This window comes from Euprymna scolopes, chromosome 10 (genome assembly GCF_053919585.1).
Source record: "Euprymna scolopes isolate OS-2025 chromosome 10, ASM5391958v1, whole genome shotgun sequence".
In the NCBI taxonomy this organism is placed as follows: domain Eukaryota; kingdom Metazoa; phylum Mollusca; class Cephalopoda; order Sepiida; family Sepiolidae; genus Euprymna; species Euprymna scolopes.
In genome coordinates, this window is record NC_136491.1 from 77,717,410 (window position 1) to 77,735,990 (window position 18,581).

The 18,581-nt window shown below is 30.2% G+C and overlaps 1 protein-coding gene across 15 annotated transcripts in view; it reads left to right on the forward strand.

Moving 5' to 3' along the window:
• The first annotated feature begins 2,968 nt into the window (after nt 1-2,968).
• Nucleotides 2,969-18,581, forward strand: part of LOC145286115 (uncharacterized) — an 863,779-nt gene continuing 848,166 nt past the window's right edge. For 4 of the 15 annotated variants that reach the window (XM_080134803.1, XM_080134807.1, XM_080134809.1 and 1 more), the window contains exon 1: nt 2,969-3,287. The gene's annotated coding sequence lies outside the window, so the exon portion shown is untranslated. Of the gene's footprint in view, nt 3,288-4,936; nt 5,074-6,631; nt 6,745-18,581 lie in introns of those variants that run through there. The other 11 variants (XM_080134812.1, XM_080134813.1, XM_080134815.1 and 8 more) reach the window with 9 other exon arrangements.

Below are 18,581 nucleotides of genomic sequence, written 5' to 3' on the forward strand. Positions count from 1 at the left end.
TTTTAATCAAGTCTCCCATTGCTGTTATTTCAGAGCATTTGAAACTATATATATATATATATATATATATATATATATATAGGGAGACCGGAGGTTGCCCGCGATTGAATAATGACCGATGAATTTTTAACACTCATATATTTATTGTCATCGAAATCTGTGAAATCACCTGGAACGTATTCTCCCATTTCTGTCTGCAGTAATTTAGTCAAAACAATATGTTATTCTACATTGCACTCTAGAGAACCTTTTGTTTTGTTTTTTTAATTATTTTATATAAATTTTTCGTACAGTTAACGAAATACACATTAGGAAATTTACGTGCTGGGTTTAAACCTACAGCCCATATCCTGCAAAAAAACAAAAAAAAAAACACAAAAAAACACGTAAATTTACAAGTCTTAGAATTCTTTTGTTATTTAATAAATAAAGAAAATTTCATGCGGAGTTTGAACTTACAAAGCACATCATGCAAAAAGGAAATAAATAACGAAAAACAACAAAAAACCACGCTATCGCTTTAACCACAGTCGAATTTTAGTTTTCTTCTGTTGACTAATGCTGACCGTTGTGGAAATTTCTGATTAATTTGATCCATTTGTCGACAGTATTTTTCGCCGTCATTGATTCACCCGCATTCAAAAAACTGTCAATGATGACCGGTTGCAGACTGGGAACAGTCAAAATGATCTTGTCATGGTGCAACTCGAACTTCAGATTGCAAATGCTTTGGGGATTTTATTTTCGCTAAAAGAGAGATTGAATCAGAGTTGTTTGCGTTTATTTTATACTCAATATTATTATCACCATTATATGTTTCTCCATTATATTAAATTTTATTTTTATTCTGTATAAGAATAAACATCATTAGATGTTTAGTTAAAAATATTAATACACACACACACATACACACACACACACACACACACATATATATATATACATGCATATGTGTATGTATCTATATATAAAATGTAAGATTGCCAGTATATAATCTTAGATCAGTCTTCTCTCTTTCTACTTTTCTCCTTCTGTTGCACTCTCTTTCTCTCTCTCTCTCTCTATCTCTCTATATATATTATATCTCTCTCTCTCTCTCTCTCTCTCTCTCTATATATATATATATATATATATATATATATATATATATATATATATATATATATATTCCAAAACATCTAGCCTTGACCGTGGGTGAGACTAAATCTGCTATATTTTCAAATGATCTGAAATAACAGCAATGGGAGACTTGATTAAAAAAATTTAATACGTGTTGTATGTCGCCTCTTTGGTTTTTACAAATAAAATGAATTTCAGTATATAAAGATGATTTGATACTGAAGATAGTCATCACCGTACTCTATTTCCAAAACAAGGGAAGATATAACATAAGAGAAATATTTAGAATGAAATCTTCCATTGCTGTTGTTTCAAGTCACTCGAAACCATAGCAGCAAGTTTTACTCATTTCTTTATCAGGACACACTTTTATTGATATATATATATATATATATATATATATATATATATATATATATATTCGCAGTCAAATGTAAAATTTGCAATTTGCAGGCTTTTGGAACTTTATAATTCTGTTCTATGGCTAAAATATGACGACAATTTATAAATAAAGAACAACATAAAATATGCACAATTGTATATATAGTGTCCTAGCAGGGAACTTCAATTATACTGCTCTACTGCTTCTCCCCTGTGGCCTTGCCAGCCCACTAATCTCTCTCTCTCTCTCTCTCTCTCTCTATATATATATATATATATATGTATGTATATATATATATATATATATATATATTAGTCAACCAAGCTTAAAAATCTTTTCATTTTAGCATTTAAGGTTATTTTTTTCCTATTTCATATATTTTACAGATCATATTTTGAAGATTAATTATTTGGAGATTAATTATGGATAAGTAATGCATTGAACGAGGTACGCAAGTTGTAAAATTGTTTTCCAAAATCACGTAGTGCTTTGTCGACAACATAATCTCTCTCGTATGTCAATGTAAAATTGCCATCACGTTCCCCAGGCTTAACTAGCCCCGATTTTTCTCGTCAGGATATCTAAAAGAAAGAATCTATGTTAACAAACCATAAACACTGCAAGAATTGAAAGAACACACCAGGAAGGAAACAAGGAAGAGAAATCGCAATAGAGATCTTTAACAAGTCATGAATAATGTTTTGGTAAAAGCACACATATGTGAACATAAGAATGGGCAACATTAATGACATTTTGTTTCATAAAAAACGTTTAAATTTGCATGTTTTTAAAAAGTTCCTTATCTCTTAGACAGATGGTGCTTAAATTACAGAAAAAATATCATCAGAAATAAAGAATATACTCAAGTTCAAAATCCTCAAGTGGCTTTTTGGACAGCCTTTCTCTCTATCTCCATCTCCCCCTCTCTTCCTCTCTCTCTCTACCTCTACTCTCTCTCTCTCTCTATATATATATATGTATATACATATATATACATATATATATATGCATATATACATATATATGCATTTATATCTTGCATTTATATCTTGCTTTATTTTATTCATATGCATATATATATATATATATATATATATATATATATATATATATATATATATATATATATGACAAATATTTCATCACTCAGATTTTATGCATAAATAATTGCCAAAAATACTATCTGGCTCTAAAACTGTACAGAGCATGATTAAAGAAAATATAGAAAATGGATAATTTAAAATATGCTTTTTATTATATTTAATAAAGATACATGAAATAATAGTGTGTCTATCAACGAATTTACACTTATATATGCATATATATATATATATATATATATATCTTTCTATTCATTTATATATCTCTGTGTATCCATATTTCTCTGCATTTCTCTCTCTCCTTATTTTATATATATATATATATATATATATATATATATATATATATAAATATATATAAATTATCACATAATTAATAGTGTTTGAACTATTCGGCGACAGGTACGGTTATTTTGTTTTTTATCCTTTTATTTTGCATATTTTAATTTTCTGACGTTTCGGGTATAATTCGCGTATTCTACAGCTTAAGTCGAACGGAAAGAATAATCGAACGCGCGAAAAACACTTTTTTGTGTTCGCTCCACGGACCGAACAAGACGATGGAAGAAATATGTGAAGAGAACAGGAGTAGACGCAGTTGTAGTTATAGTAACAACAACAGTTGCCTTTGATTATTATCACAGGATAAAATAGACAGCCGTGTGCGAGTCAGTGGAACTACGACCGTAAGTGAAAGCTTCCACATTTGTACTCTAGTCCATTTTTTCCTTTCTTTGTTGAATCACGAATCCAAACATATACTGTATCTCAGTATACTATTCTCTATATATTTTTTTCTGCTGCATGCTCTCCCTCAATGTCTCTTTTTCTTATTATTTTTCTTTCTATCACATAACATTACATATTTGTTTTTTTTTTTTTTGTTTTTTTTTTGTAATATATGTACATATCCGTATGTATATTTTAGAGGTTTCTAGTTTAACTTTCACTTTTACTTAAATGTCCCAAACAAAATCTTGAATCACAGCGTTACCTTTGTTTTTTTTTATACTAAAGCTGTTTTTCTCGCGGGTTCTTTTCTTTTTTTACTTTATTAATAATCACTAGTTTCCTCTGATTAAATATGTGTGTGTGGTTCTCTTATTATCATTCCAAAACATTTTATTTTTGTCCCTAACTTAAGAGTTATGAACGAATGTCTACAGCACCACGCAATAAACACATTATCGTTTCGTGACACTCACACACACGTTCACAAATTTATATTCCGCTTTTCTAATCGGTGAATTCCTTACACGTCGCTTTCTTTTAAGATCCTATTCCTTTATCTTTTCTCTTTGCCGGGACGCGTCACTCATCGCTTTTCGGGCGAGCATTGGTTCCCCACATATATTTAAATGTTCACTCTATGGGCGAGGACCTATACGCAGAATGCTTGCACCTCCGGCGTGAAAGAGATTGGAGTATTACATGCTTTAAAATGACACAAGTAGGACACAATAAATACTCAACGAATATATGTTTCTCTTGGTGTATTTAATTTTACATTCATCTGCCTTTCTTAATAGCCATTCAAACCTCTTTATTCTCTGTCTATCTTTTTTTCTCTATCTTTTATTCGTTTCTCGCTCTATTTCTCTGTCTGCCCGTCTCTCTCTATATATATGCTAATATATATATATATATATATATATATATATATATATACATACATATATATGTGTGTATATATATATAGAGAGAGAGAGACAGAGACAGAGAGAAATATATATATATATATATACATATATATATATATATATATATATATATATATATATATATATATATATATATAATGTGCAGGCGTTGACTTAGGCACTTGCATTTATATTGGCTTTCCTAATTATATCTTCATTAAAATTTTGTAATTATATTTCTATTTTCTTTATTAAAATTATATTCCGATATATCCCTCAATCTGCCTGTTCCTTTCTTCATCTGTTTACCTTTCCCCTTCTTTTTTATCGTCTTTTGTTGGTATATATATTAATATAATTATATATATATATATATATATATATATACATATATATATAAATAAAAAAAATATATATATATATACGTGTGTGTGTGTGTGTGTGTGTGTGTATGTATTAATAAGTAATATATCTGCTTATTTAAATGAATTTAACCTTTATAATACTTGATAATTTTCCAGATGCCATCGGATGCTTCCTGTTAGCTGGAACATATTTTTATTTTATATTCATTAAAAAAATAAAAAAAAGAAACATTTAAAAAATAATCGATATACTTTGCTGATGAATGCAAAACATATTTATAAAAAATTCAATAAACCGCGACAATAAAAATATGGAAAGTTTTTAATGTATTGAAAAGTCGGAACTATTTCGAAAAAACCCCAAAAAAAACTAGTAACTTATACAACGCCGATAATGACGCATGTGGCATTGTAAACGCACTAGTTAACGATCGATTTCCTATCAGTTAAAGGTGTCAACCTCTGAGGTGAGTAAAAACATAATCCCTATTATTTTATTTAAACACAAAAATAAGATAGAGTATCTTTTAAACATGTTTTTTTAACGCGCGTGGTTAAATGAACTTCATATGAAAGAGGTTAAAAAAAAGGTATTGAACGGATAAAACGTACACAGATTACCTTTTGCGATTTTAGTTTTGTAAATATTAAAAATACTTAACAAATAATAAAAAAGAAAAGCAACTTTGATTTTAAAAGATTCTGCAAAATAGAAGGTAAAAACATGTATTAACACATATCTATACTTATACACACCTACTGAAACATAAATGCGAAAATTGTAATGTTCAATAATACTCAAGGAAGTTTCATTTGAGAATAAACGCACAATATTTTATAGTCTTGTGCTTTTATATATTCGAAACCATATATATATATATATATATATATATATATATATATATATATATATATAGAGAGAGAGAGAGAGAGAGAGAGAGAGAGAAAGAGAGAAACGTATACATAAGCTACTACAAAGAATATATGTGTGTATGCTGTGTGTACATTACATAGAGAACAAATGAAATCGGAATAGTATTGTTATAATATTCGTAACGTTTCCTAATGAAATAAAAATAATATTTACAATTATTTGGTTGTACATATACATATATATTATATATTGAGCTTAAGAAATAAATACTGAAAGTATCATATATGTACATATGTATATATATATATATATACATACTATCTAGTTATATATTAAGTTTCTGAAAAATAACAATGCTATGAATAGAATATATATATATATATATATATATATATATATAATATGTTTGTGCGTTTATATATTTATACACATTAGTATGTAACAGGCATGGTTTACCGCTCTTAAATTCTCATCAACATCGTTCAATATGTTAGTATTTATTTATAGTATATTTATATATATTTCTGGAGCGTGTTTTAGGTTCTTGTTCGTAATCACACTTCTTTTCTTTAATATATTTGTTGAAACTATAACATACTTAAACAATGAAGAATAATGCCACTATTATGCAAATGATGATGATATATATATATATATATATATATATATATGTTTTTCTTCAAAAACTCAAATTTCATAACAAACAATACATAGCCACACACGTTTCTACTCATTATTATTATTATTATTATTATTATTATTATTATTATTATTATTATTATTATTATTATTATTATTATTTGTCTGAAACCTGGTTTAATATATGCTCCTTTTTTGGAATACATTTTTTAAAAATAATTTTATAGATATGGTCATTTTCGCTGATATAATTGATTGAAATTTACTATTTATAAATAAGCATACCATGTGTTTTTTTTCCAGTTTTGGTCTTAATTGCACTCACATTTTATCTTCTAAAACACTTAACAGTTGGTGATGAAACACGTTTTCCAGATTTAAATTAACTCGATCTCAATAGGTTGTCCAATATGTGTGTGTGTGTGTGTGTGTGTGTGTGTGTGTGCGTGTGTGTGTGTGGTTAGTGTGACATAATCAAGTTAAAACTATCGTTAGAAAACAAACGTTAGGCTTTGTTGAGCCTTGACAATACCAGAGAGGTGAGCATTCGAAAATAGCTAACGCTGGGTGAGAGGAAAACATCTAAAGCATTCTAAAATCATCGGGCGTGATTGTTATGAAGCAGGTTTGTGAATTCACTATTTATTTATTTATTATCACGAACACCAAGTGATGAAGCCGGTTAAATACCCCCATGTTGAATACCACACACACACACACACACACACACACACACACACACACACACACACACACACACACACACACACACACACACACACATATATATTATACATATATATTTATACGTTTCTGCTTGCGTGTTTGTGTGCATATAGCTATGTGTATATAAGTGTGTGCACACGTTTATACACCCCCCCACACACACATATATATATATATATATATATATATATATATATATAACTACTTCATTTAATCACATAAATGAATATACGAAAGTATAAATTTATGCGTAAACTTTAAGGATTTACTTCAACAGTACTCAATACGTATGTAGACCTAGGTAGTAATTTATGAAATATATATTTCATAACCTTCTCATATATATATATATATATGCATATATATATATATATATATATATATATATATGTATAAAGTACTTTTTGACTGATAATGCCCGATGGCGTGGCGTGTAGAAGCACTTAATTCCCACTAAATGTTACTTTTAATTGCTGGTAGCTTATAGATTGAAAGTCGATTACCGATTTTACGTTGTTTTTGTGACTGTGTTTTATATTTTTAATTCAAATAATAAACATACATGCGGACAAGAAAAATACAGACACGGCTTTACACACAAAAAAAGAGATTAGATTTTCGTATGTTTTTATTTCATAGCAAATACTGGATTCAAAAGAAATCCATACTTTTTTTTCTGGAGAAAGATTCACAGAATACTTGTAACATAAATGAGAAAAATCCAAGTGGTCACAAAAAATGTTAAAATATAATACAGATAAAAGCTTATAAATATTTGTTACTATAATCCAAATGTATATAAACGCAACAGAAATGTGACAGTGATAAAAAATGAACTAACGAAAGCAAATGCTTAGGAAAATACTAGGTACCTCTCTACATATAATTGTAGAGACCAACTTTCAAAAATTCCGGCAAAATTGTCTTTAAGAAAATAAGAACCGATTTAAGAAAATAAGAACCGCTCAATTAAAACGGAAATACTAACTATTACTTTAATATTAGTGGATCTGAAGACTTTAAAAACAAACGGAAGAGACTTATACGAATGTAAATTTAACTAAATATGTAATTGCTAGCTATATAGTAAAAATAACGTATAACACTTGTCGAGTACAGTCATTACTTTAAATATTAACTTTGTTTAGGCTATAGCACAACTCACGCGTATGAAAAATAATGCTACTCAAATATACATATTCATATATGTATATATATATATTATATATATATATATATATATATATATATATATATATATATATATATATCTGCATGCATATGTACACACAAAGAGAACATATATGAGTTTGTTTCAAAGGAGACCATAATAATTACAGGTCGAAAAAGCTCATATTTGTAGGGACTTTATGGCTATCTGCATAAATATTAACACGCACATACACACACACACACACACACACACACACACACATATATATATAGGAATGGATAAATATGTGCATATATATATATGTTTATATGTTAATTATATATATATATATATACATACTAATGGAAACAAGCATATATAAATAAACACACGTGTATAGTCTTTTTCTCGTAGGAATTGACATTAAATCCCAATATTTTATCTATACTTTTACTGTATTATGCATATATATATTTACATTAATATGTTTTACATGAGAACTAGAAACTACACATCATTTTTCATTACGCTAATAAAAATTAAATAAACTACATCATATGTATGACTTTATTTTAGGATAAAATAGTTCGCGTCCACACACACGCACACACACATATATATATGTTTGTATATATATATATAATACAATTGTTTTTGTTTTTGCGATGCGTCTTGAATGAATTATTTACGACAGTGCACTATTACCTAAATGCGAGTTGGAAATAATGTGCATATATATATATATATGCACATATATATATACATATATTATTATTATTATTATTATTATTATTATTATTATTATTATTATTATTATTATATATCTATACGTATTATGTATGTATATGTGTATACGTATTATGTATGTATATATATATTGTATATGTGTATGTATATATGTGTGTATATCTATTATGTATGTACATATATGTATATATATGTATATATAGTATGTATGTATATATGTGTGTGTATTATGTATGTATATATATGTGTGCATGTATATATATATGTGTGTGTTTATATATTTGTATATATACATATGTGTGTTCATATATATGTATGCATATATATGCATATATATGTATATGTATGTATACATATATGTATGTGTATATATATATGCATGCATATATATATATATATATTGTGTACAGAAAGTTGTTAGATGAGACAAATCATTGGTACCGTCGGTTTCAAGCCCGATAATAAGGACCGTTTAAGATATCCTTATCAAGCTCTCTTCAGCTAATATTCGTCTATTTTATAACTGGAAGTGTAATATATATATATATATATATATATATATATATATATATATATATATATATACCTCGCGAGTTCACATTTATATCTCGTTTTGTTAAATCCCCACCACCCCGCGTTTATTTATCGGATTATGATGATTTCATTAACTTTAAACTTTGAATTATTTAAATTTATAATCAAATTTCGAAAAAAATTTTCCCTTATATAAATCGATTTTAATTTGAACCCAAATTAATTTTAAAATCTAATTTTTCTTATGTATAAAAAACCTTAAATTTTTTTATTGGTATCGGTTAAAAACTGAAAATTTTGTTTAATTATATCGAATTACGTTTAAAAATTTCTAAAATACCTTCAATGTTTTTTAAAATTTTTAATCTTTCGTTTAATTATATCGAATAACGGTTAAAAATGTCGAAATACGTTTAAAAATTTTATAATATATATATATATATATATATATATATATATATATATATATATGCATCGGTTCTTGTGCATGCATGTGGTTATGTGTGTTTGATTTGCAGTGCGTCCGTGTTCATTCCTCCAGCTCGATTAATTATGTTGAAGATGGATAAATTGAGTGGTTGTTCGATAATATTTTTATATTGTTCTCCTTCTGCCCATTTCCATCCCATATGACTCTTCACAAAATAATTGTGGTACCAATCGATCTGGGACAACTGACGTATTTTTTTTCATAAAAGATGAGCAAAGGGATCAGATTCATTGACTATTGTAAATATCACTTCACTCGAATTCGTGTAATGTTCTCTACAGTTTTGCTTACCTATGCACATTGTTTTTACGATGGAAACTGTTTTTAACACCTTTTTTTTACCAACTTTTCTGAGTAGTATACTTTAATCTGTATTTTTCGCAATTATTTCTTCTTTATTTGTATTAATATCAATTACTAGGAGCTTTAACAGAGGCCATCATTAAAGATTGCTCTTCGAGAAAAAAAAAAACTATGATATTCTCTGGAGAGTGAGGTAGAATAAGACCTCCCAGATTTCCAGTACTGTTATCTCTTTCGATAACCTTGCAGATAAATATTGCTTACAAAAACAGGCATTTATTATTGCTTTTTGTTAGCAGCGATCAAGATTGAAATTCGGGTGGGTCTCCTCTATAATTCTACTCCTTTTGAGCTTATCCATTTATGTTACTCTCTGCGATCTTTAGATTCTCCTAAACATTCCACAAATATTTATTGTGCTGGTAGTTTATTTTGACATATTGTTTGTTTGTTTTTTATTTGGGGGGGGGGGGTAAATTTACAATCATACGATTTCAATTTTTGTATTGATTGCACGTGCTGTTACTTATATTTTTTTTACTGGTTTACTTGTATTGCAGTTTCTAAACGCCCAGTTAGCATTTGCATCTCCTGTGTATTTATCTCTATATTCAACTCTTTTTCTTTAATATTTCAGCCGTTTTCGAAATATTTATCCGTTGTATCTTCTCTGTAATCCCTCTGTATCACATGTTTCTTATTCCTCTTTGCTAAGTTTTCGTGATTGTTCCTCGTACTCCTTTCTAATATTGGTGATATCTCGACTTTCTGCATATCACTTTCCGCTCTCTGGTCAGTTCCCTGTATGTGCTTCGGTTTTGTAGCTCCTTGATATTCACTCTGCCGTCTGCTAGAACGGCGAAATATATGATTTAGAACTTTTCCTATCTGTTAACTATTATGATATCTGCTCTCCCTGCGTAGATTTGTTTATCTGTTTGCACATTCATGTCCCATAGGATTTTGTGATTTCCTTTTTTAAGTACTGCTACCGGTTTGTGAACCTACTATTTTTCGCAGTGTTCCAAGTGTGGTGTATGAATAATAATAATAATAATAATAATAATAATAATAATAATAATAATAATAATAATAATAATAATAATAGTAATGTATAAAATTATATACAATATAAGATAATATCATATTATATATATATAATATAATTAAAATGTTAAGAATAATAATTATAAATGTTATAATTTAAAATATATATTTTAAGAGTTATCACATGAGATATTTTACGTGGTTCCCCACTGGACATACTTATTTCTGCTGAGTGATTGAAAGTTTCAACGCTCTGATCCCCGTCAGGCATCACTTAAAATTAATGACTCTCGTCTTAGGGATTTGACAAGCTTCTAGGTCTGATCTTTACTCCTGATCTGAGATGGAACACGTACATTAAGTCTATTGCGAAGGCTGCTTGAAAAATTGTGGGATCCTTCTCTGGCCCCAGCATATTTCTCACTAATGATGCAATTATCTACCTGTATAAGAGGCAAGTACGTCCAAGGATTGAGTACTGTTGGAAGATCTGGGCGGGAGTTGCTATAAGTACTTATCCTGTATTGACAGGGTTCAATATAAACTTCGTAGCCTAGTGGCGGATACCCCTTTTCTTCCCTGAAACCCCTTTTCCACAGAAGATACGTTGCGAGCCTGTCTGCTTTATCGTTATTTTAATTACAAGTGTTCGTGTGAGGTCTAATCTATGGTCACTCCTGGCCTGCCCTTCACGAAAAACACTCGTCCATCTGAAACCACTATAAATAATTTCCATACTCTTTATCTGTTTATTTGTCTCTAAACCTAAACGTAGATTCCATAGACAATGCTTCCTTCTACGAACTTTGAACTCTGTTCCATTTTCCTGTAGTACAGCTGACTAGAATATGACCGCCTTCAAGTCTAACGTGAACAAATTCTTGATTAGCCACTCCCTTCAGTAATCTAATTTTCCTAATTTCCACTACTAATAATTACTACGACATTTTCCCATTGACTACTGTACACTTATCGACCCTTCTTCTCGAGTAGCCTTCGGGCCTTGATAAGTGGTAACCTTTTTGTAAAAAACGACTTTCAGCATTAGTTATTTTAATAACGGGTACAAATGATTTTGCCTTTTACGACAGCCGGTAAACCTTGATTTTCTGCTATCAAAACCATTGGTCTCTGTGACTTTAAGATGGTATAAAGTATCCCTAGAATCCCTACGCACCTTTTTATTAGAATACGAGTTGATAATATCTCTTACTGCCCTTTCTATACCTCTCACACCTATTTGCTGTATAGATGTCGTGGATAGTTTCACAATGTCTGTATTTTAGTTTTTAATCAACTTATGAGCTGTTCGTTTCAATGTTTTGCCCATATATTTTTAAAAGTACATATTTCAACATTCGACTGGTCGGTTTGCGTTTGTGGTTAATTAAAGTAAGGTTCCGGATTCCATGATTTTGTATAAAATGTCGTTTTTCCTCATTTGCAGCCTTTACATTGTCTCTCTCTTTTTCCTCTGATTTAAATTTCTACTTGTCTTTTTAATAGGTGTTCGAACACTTTTATTTTTTTATTAATATGCCTTTCAGTTCTCTCTTACATTCTGCATACTTTTCTCGGGTTTTGTCTCGTTGACTTTACGCCGAGATGGAAAAGTTTACTATTTTGCAAGATTTTCCTCTCGTTGACTATAATGCTATCCAGTCTCTTTGGTGTGATATAATATGCCTGCGCCCCCATGCCCCATTTTGTGCTTTTCGTTTACAAGTATCGTCACCGATTTTTATTTCTATAACTTGTCTGTATACATTGTTAACATAGTTCAAACACTACTCTCTCTCTCTCTCTTTCTATCACGCAATCGTATCTGTTTTTATTTTACTTGTGCGAGCTTGATTGATTCGATTTTACGCTTTGTCACTTTGTCTACAACGTCTACATGTACTGTTTTTCTGATGTTCGGTGAGTTTAATATTTATCTATTTCAATCCGATCCGATTGGTTTCTTGTGTGCCGCTATTTGTTCATTTTCTCTATTCTTGTGTCCTTTTTGCAATAAGATTGTTCGTGAGTCTCTTGCTCGAGACGCCTTGCTCATTGAAGGAACTTGTCTTTTTTTGTCTTTTCATTTCTAGTTTTTTTTTAATTACATTTTCACCCCAAACAAGGCGCATTACCACTTTGGTATAAGGGGCTACTATCAGGGACAGCAACTACTGGGGCACTATGTTGGGATTTGGGCAGCGAGATGTCGGTTCACGTTGCACTTGAACTTATGCATGTCAGTACAGTTAGGGAAGCAGGAACCTGGAATGGAATTCCAGAGTCTAGCGGTTCTGGGGAAGAAACTCCTGGAGTAGAAATATCTTTTACATCTAGGGATCTCTACTGTGTGGGGGTGGGATTTAGCTGCCTGTTGGCTTTGTCGAGTGTGTCTACGTCGTGGAGGCACGTGTCTGCAGTTCGTCAGAGCATTCACCATTAAAATACTTGTAGAACAGGCAGAGGGATGCAACGTTTCGTCGATGGGACAGAGGCTGAAGCTTAGATGCCATTTCAGGGCCTATCAGATTGGCGACTCTTGTTTTAACCTTGTCTAGGAGCGAGAGACTATTAGCAGATGCACCAGCCAAAATGTGACAACAATACTCCATACATGGGCGAATGGTGTCCTTATAGAGGTACAGGATACTTTCAGGTGTCAGTAATTTTCTAGCACGGTAGAGAGAACCTACCTTTTTAGCAGCGGCCCTGGCAATGTTTTCAATATAATTGTTCCAACTCATGTTTCCTATGAACGTTAGGCCAAGCAGTTTGAAAGATGTACTCTCAGACAGGGAGTCACTGGCCATTGGTGGCAGAGAAGGTTTCTTGTAATTATTGAAGGAAACCAGTTTAGTCTTGGCAGCATTGAATGTGGCCATCCATTTATGTCCCCATTCCACTACAGAATGGAGGTAATCTTCTAGTGTTTTTGCCGTTTCTTTAGATAGTTTCGCCAATCTATGTGTTTTAATAAAATGATCAGACTCTGTTCTAAGTTATTTATTTTTTATGTTCTCTGTAGTACATACAGTGTTCTATGCGTCATATTTCCCCCCCCCATATCATTATTTCGTAGGATCGGAGAATGAACTTCTTTGAATGTGGTGAATTTTATGATCTTTCGTTGATTTGGTTTTACCTAGATTCATATTTTTTCCCACATCCATTAATAACAAGAAAATCATCAGATTTTTTTATCTTAATTTTATTCGATATCTACTTTTTAATTTGTGTTAAATAATGTAACACCTTCTTTTCTAATATTATTTTTAGTATTAATTTCTGTTTATTTTATTTACCTGGACTAAAACTCCGAGCTATTTAATGGAATTATGTTCGGATAGAGACCCCATTTCCTCTTATATTTATCTCCTGGACTGTCTTTAGCTTTCTGATTTTCATTTGTACCTGTGCCTATTTGTATATTTCCATATTACAGACTAATCTTATGCTTGTGCCTACTAACCTTTCCAGCAACGTTTCTTTCTTTTGCCTATCGCTTCAGTTCGTCAATATATATATATATATATATATATATATATATATATATATATATATATTGTATATATTTAGGCAGCATCTTCTCATTTAGACAAATATTTTTGAATAGCACGGAGTTATTCTGTTTTACAATTTTCCTTTTTATTTTCTTCAATCTCCGAATAGTCCTTTTTGTGTTCTTCTCGATATATATATATATATATATATATATATATATATATATATTATAGTATGTGGTTTATTACTACATTTTTAGCTGTGATACTCTATCCAATATCCTACTTATTTAGTAAGTTGTCTGAGCGCAAGGCTTATAATTAGGTCCAGGTCAAGAGAATATTCTCATCAGCCTTTTAGTTCTTGAGTATACATCTGATACATTTAGACACAGATAACACACTGAAAACTGCAACACTGTATATACATACATATAAGATATTAATAGATATACACTCGAGAGTAAAAAGACATGGAAATGAATATTATGTTGTCCCAGCAGCCCTTGTTATAATAAACACTACTTGTGATTGAAAAGGGACAAGGAAAATCTGTCTTTGCATTTTTATCGCAATAAAGCGCCGTCCCCAAGTGATCAGATACACTCTACATGTTTCTAATATTTTTTTTATTTACATAAGATTGATAATTTTGTTATCGCTTTTGCACATTTTGAAGCGCAATTTTTTTTTTAGGGATTCTGTGTTTTCTTTGCTTGTAGCCGATCGATATAATAGCAACCTTCATTTTTCTGTTGTGATTCCTCGTTTGCATATGTTTCCTGTTTGCGTTGAGTAATTTGAGATTTTTAAAGGTGTTTTAGGTTTTTCTATATGGTTTGTAGGGAACCATTGCTCATTATTTTCTTGTATTATCCTAAATGTTTCCTATCTATGTGGAGCAGTCCACAAGTTAGACGCTTATTTTTAGTTTTTTAACATGGTTCACAGGGAATTATTGCTCTTTATTTGTTTGCATTATCATTCTTGTTTCCTGTTTGTGTAGAGTAGTCCACGAATTCAAGTGAAGTTTAGATTTTCCACATGGTTTGTATTATATCATAGCTCTTTATTTATATCTATTATCGTACTCTACATTTAGTTAGTGCAATTTTTAGATTATGTAATTCATATTATCTTCATCTAATCCGGTACGTCTATTGTCAGTATTGATTTTAGCAGATTTTGCATTATTCTTTCGCTGATTCACCTGGATTGAAAAATCAGTATGCTCACATAATATCGAGATGCTTCCTGGTTTGCCATGTTTCTTGGAGTTGTGTCTTCTATTTCATTAATTTCAGGTTCCGTGCACTCCTCAATGTCCCGTTTTTTTTCCTGCTTTTCGACACTTCGCTATAACCCCATGTGTCTAGCAATTCATCCATAAAACGACATTACGGCTACGGCCACGGCTCGTTGACCCTAGTTAAATGATCTTCTCTTTGGTCTGATAACTGACGTCATTATTATGTGATACTTCATGCCGTGGATGTCTATCTTCATCTCTTCTTAATACAGTAGAATCCCGGGATACAATGGTTCTAGAATACGGTTTTTTACAGGATATTTTTCGGCTCGTAGTTACGATATTTACCTCGCCTTACGGTGTTATTTATAATGTTATTAGATTATAAACATGTATATTATATACTGCCCTGTATTGTGTTATTAATTTTATATATCGTATCCCGGAGTTCTCCTGCATATGTATTTTAGAAAAGTAATTCTCTATAATATACCCTTTTGGAAATGTCATAAATATTTGTACGCGGGCAACAAACAAAATAACAAAAAATAAAAGCAATAATATCCTTACAGCTTTACTTGTATATGGATTAGTTTGTATTGTTATTATTAATACTTGTGTAGTAGTAGTAGTAATATTAGTATTGGTAGTAGTAGTAGTATCATAATTGTTTATTACTCGTGTCGCGTTTTCAGAGTAACAATTATATGAGATTCTATTAAAGCGCTCGGGAGACTTTTGTTATAAATACTTTCTTCTTACATCAGATTACGAATAATTCAAGTATAAGTCTCACAATATTGTCAATTTGCTCGGAAAATAATTTCACCGCATTAGTGTCAAGCGACAAAGTAGTATTGACAATTCTGTCATTGGCAATTGTTTCAGACCGTCTGTGCGAAATGATTTTTTCATTATGTATATAAAACTCTTCGTATATATTTCCCGTTTTGTTCTCCGCAATATCCGCAAACCTTAAAAATATTCCTCTTTTGTATGACAGTGTTTTTACTATCAGTGTTTTTTTTAATTATTATTATATTCTCTCTTAATTGATGTAACAATGGCAACAGACATAATACCTTCTTTCAAATTCCAGGAAAAAAATTATTTCAGCTATTTTAAAGATATTTACGGCATATTTTAATTATTGTACACCGCCTCTAAATGTATGTAGGGGTATTTCCTTATACAAATGATTGTCTTAATTCAGATTTTTCGTCAATGGCGTATTTTTTCTGGGCCCAAACATCCAACTCAATCGAATGTCTCTTCGTCTTGTTTCAAGATTTTTCTTAAATGTTTGCAAGGCTTCTTAAAATGTATGTATTGTTTGCATTTCGGATAATTCCCCTGATATTGAAACTTAATCCTGCGTATATGCATTATTATTATTCTAGAAGGAAATCTTGAGACGGCGAAATCAAGTATTTTTCATATTTAAAATGTCATATTGTGCCTATTATTGATTGGTTCTTTGTGCCCATTTGTCTTTCTACGCCACATAGAATTCTGTATTTCTTTATACTACGTTTGGCTTTGCTTGTTTCCGCAGCATTTCGTACGTGTTACAAGTGTAATAATTAACATATATCTTGGTAAAAAAAAAACAAAAACTTTCTTAGTCAATGATGTCTATTCTCAGATTCTTTGGCGCCTTAGCATGTTCTATTAACGGACGAACAATTTTACGGGTTCGTCCATTTTGTACAGTTTTAATCCTAATTAGAGGACTGTGGTAACGGTGTTGGTAATAATCACCGACATTCGCAAATGTAACCCTTCTGATCTAAAAGTAATACCACTATGCAAGGCTAACGGATCTTTTTTTATGACATTAGTGCGTTCAACCACCACTACAGACAGACACGGCCAGTCATCTGAAAATGACGTTAGGCAAAATACGAAAAGCAAGAAAGACATGTAGCGCAATCAGTTAAAAAACAACAAAAAAACGAAACAGTTTTATTTTGAGATACTGAATAAGACAAAATAAATAATACGATTATAACTTAAATTGAAATTCATTCAATATTCAGAAAAGAAGAAAAACAAGAATTAATTAAAAAAGAAGAAACGATCTACGTTGTCCCTGTGTTAAATATTTTTCGATGAAATAGCAATCACAGTTTATCATGTAATCTAAAAGCTAAAATTCGTATATTATTTTTATTGAAAATAATTTGAAAATATTTTTACACGTCTATTAAAAGACAAATAAAGACAATTATGAAATGGCATGATATATATATATATATATATATATATATATATATATATATATATATATATATATATATATAATGTGTGCGCGTGTGTATATAAATCTATATATATAAAAATGTAAATGTTGGTTCGTTCTAAAATAATAAAACCCTATTTCTACGTTACCAATTTATTTGAAATTTTCAGACAACCTATCTTTAGAGTCGAGGTATGTTTTTATGTTATTGAAATAAATTTACCTCGCAACTTATTAAAATATTCAATAAAATAAATATTTTTTTTAACCGTTACTGCGAATCTGTTCTGTTGTAAAACTTAACTTCCGGTTCGATTCATTTCACAGCCACGAATTGACGAAAGATTTCATTTTCTGTTAACTCGATAAGTAAAAAAAACCAAACAAACTTACTCATGCAGAGAGTGATCCGTGCTGAAATAATGTTATTATTTAAAAAACCATTCTTAACATGGGAAAGGGAGGGTGTTT